The sequence below is a fragment of the Gossypium hirsutum genome, chromosome D01, assembly GCF_007990345.1.
Source record: "Gossypium hirsutum isolate 1008001.06 chromosome D01, Gossypium_hirsutum_v2.1, whole genome shotgun sequence".
NCBI classification, from domain to species: domain Eukaryota; kingdom Viridiplantae; phylum Streptophyta; class Magnoliopsida; order Malvales; family Malvaceae; genus Gossypium; species Gossypium hirsutum.
The window spans coordinates 47,822,240-47,825,658 of NC_053437.1; positions in this window are offsets into that span (position 1 = coordinate 47,822,240).

Genomic DNA, 3,419 nt, shown 5'->3' on the forward strand with positions numbered 1-3,419 from the left:
TCCCTCCTTGATTTACTCCACAAATTCCTCCTCAACTCCCCCAACAACTACATTCAAAATTCATTCAAACTCCCCTTAGTTGTGTTTCAGTCCAACTCCACCACCTGGACAGCTCAAGCAGCAAAATAAATACTTCAATGCCCAACCCAAGACTTAAACCTCATACCTCACAGTTACACAACATGCCACCTTGCCACCAGACCACAAGCTCTTTTTGTGTCATAAAGCAAACACTAATATTTATAATGCCTAAATACCAAAGTCTAGATTCATTTAAGAGCAAAACTAAAAATTTTGCAAAAGCCAAGACTTGAACCCAGGCTTCTCAAACACCCCCATACACACCCAAATCACTTAACCATTGAAGTAAACAAGAAATTTGTGTCAAAACATGCAAAATTTAAAGAATTATATTTTTAGGGCGTTAAAACTCTACCCCCTTAACAAAATTTTGGCCTCGAAATTTACCTGATCAGAATAGATGAGGGTATTATTTACGCATCGCTTCCTTAGGTTCCCACATGGCTTCTTCTAAACTGTGATTACGCCAAAGCACTTTGACTAGCGGAATAGATTTCTTCCTCAGTACTTTAACCCCACGGTCCAATATCTGCACTGGTTCCTCCTCGAAGGTCAGATCTAGCCTAACCTCGATCTCCTCAACTGGTACTATATGTGTGGGATTAGAGCGATAACGCCTCAGCATGGAGATGTGGAACACATCGTGAATCCGGAATAATTCTGGAGGTAGCTTAAGTTGATATGCAACTGGTCCCACACGCTTCAGTATATGGTAAGGTCCAATGAACCTAAGGCTAAGTTTACCCTTCCACCCAAACCTCAGTATCTTCTTCCATGGGGAAACCTTGAGAAAAACGAAGTCCCTTACGGAATACTCAATCTCTCAGCATTTAAGATCCGCGTACGACTTTTGTATATTAGATGCTTCCTTCAACCGGTCTCGAATAGTTTTACCTCCTCTTCAGTATCAGAAACTAACTCAGGCCCCAGAACTTGCCGCTCGCCTAGCTCAGTCCAACAGGTAGGAGTATGACACCTACGACCATATAACGCCTCGTATGGTGCCATTTGAATACTGGACTAGTAGCTATTATTATACGTGAACTCTTTTAGTGGTAAATAGTCTTCCCAACTGCCTTAGAAATCCATTACACAACACTTTAACATATCATCCAGTACTTGAATCACTCTTTCCAATTGGCAATCTTGAACCCAAAGCCTCGTGTAGCTTCTTACAAAATCGAGAGTGAACTGAGGATCTTTATTTGAAATGATGGAAACCAGTACCCCATGCAGTTTTAAAATCTCAGCCACATATAGTTTAGCCAACTTCAGCAAAGAGTAATCAGTACTGACTGGTATGAAATGGGCATATTTAGTCGATCGATCTACAATAACCCATACCAAATCCTTCTTGGTAGGCGTTAAAGGCAGCCCACTCACAAAATCCATGGTTACTCTCTCCCACTTCCAAAGTGGAATTTTAACTGGCTGTAGTAACCCTGAAGGTCACAGTACATTTTATTCCCGCTAGGATGCATAGTATAAGGATTACCATGCGCCTCTCGTAATATAGACTGCCTCAAATCGTTCTCCCTCGGTACACAGACTCTCCCATGGAAGCACAGTACTCCTTCATTATTCAACCCAAAATCTGAAGTTCCCCCACTCTTGGCCTGTCGGAAATGAGAAACTAGTGACACATCCAACAACTGTTTACCCTTAATCTATTCAGTCCACGCTGGAATAATCCATCATCAAACAAGCTGAGACGAGCAAAAATTGCTCTCAAATCAAATACAACCTTACGGCTTAGTGCGTCAGCTACCACGTTAGCATTACCAGGGTGGTACTCAATCAAGAAACCATAATCCTTAAGTAGCTCTATCCATCTTTGCTGCCTAAGATTCAACTCCTTCTGAGTGAGGAGGTACTTGATGCTCTTGTGATCTGTATAGATAATACACTTTTCACCGTATAAATAGTGCCTCTAAATTTTCAGTACAAAAACCACCGTGGCTAACTCTAAGTCATGAGTAGGGTAATTCACCTTGTGAGGCTTAAGCTGCCGAGACGCATAAGCAACCACCTTACCCTCCTGCATCGGCACACAACCCAAACCAACGTGTGATGCATCACTGTAGATAGTGAATTCCTTCCCAGAGTCTAGTTGTATCAAGACAAGGGCCTCAGTCAAAACTTTCTTCAATTTCTCAAAACTTTCTTGCTGCTTATTAGTCCAATTAAATGGTACCCCTTTACGTAGCAACTTAGTTAGAGGTGCAGTAATTAAGGAAAACCCCTCAACAAAGTGTTTGTAATACCCTGCCAGACCTAGGAAACTTCAAATCTCAGATACGGTTTTAGGTGGTTTTCAATCCAGTACAACTTCAATTTTTCGAGGATCAACCCTAATCCCCTCGGCAGACACCACGTGACCTAGAAATGTCACTTCTCGCAGCCAGAACTCACAATTGTTGAACTTAGTGTACAATTGTTTTTCCTTTAAAATCTGTAGAATAATTCAAAGATGTGTATCATGTTCACCCTCGGTTCTCAAATACACCAAGATATCGTCTATAAATACCACCATAAGCCGATCTAAGTAGGGATGGAATACTCGGTTCATCAGGTCCATGAAGGCAGCTGGTGCATTCATCAGCCCAAACGACACCACTAGGAACTCGTAATAACTATAACGAGTCCTAAACGCAGTCTTATACACATCAACCTCCTTAACCCTCAGCTGATAGTACCCAGAACGAAGATTTATTTTGGAGAAAATCGAAGCTCCTTGCAACTGATCAAATAATTCATCTATCCTCGGTAAAGGATACTTATTCTTAATAGTCGGTTTATTCAATTGTCGATAGTTGATGCACATACGTATGGTCCCATCCTTCTTCTTTACGAACAACACCGGTGCTCCCCACAGAGACACGCTAGGTCGAATGAATCATCAATCCAATAGTTCTTGGATTTGAGCTTTCAATTCCACCAGCTCTTTCGGTGCCATCCTATAAGGGGCGATGGACACTAGAGCTATTCCTAGTAGGAGGTCAATTCCAAATTCAACTTCGTGGCTTGGAGCCAACCTAGGGAGCTCATCAGGAAAAACATCAAAAAAATCCTTAACAGTTCTTATATCTCCAACAGAAGGACCCTCAGAATCAGATGCACCAATATAGGCTAGAAACGCCTCACAACCCTTGCGAACCAAATTTTCGACCTTTAGTGCGGAAATCACATTAGACAGAAACTCCCTTTGCTCCCTAATCACAGCCACCTTCTCATCCTTAATAGTCTTTAACACCATACGCTTAGCAGCACAATCCAAACTTGCACGATGTTTAACCAAACAATCCATCCCCAAGATTAGGTCGAATTCACCAAACGGT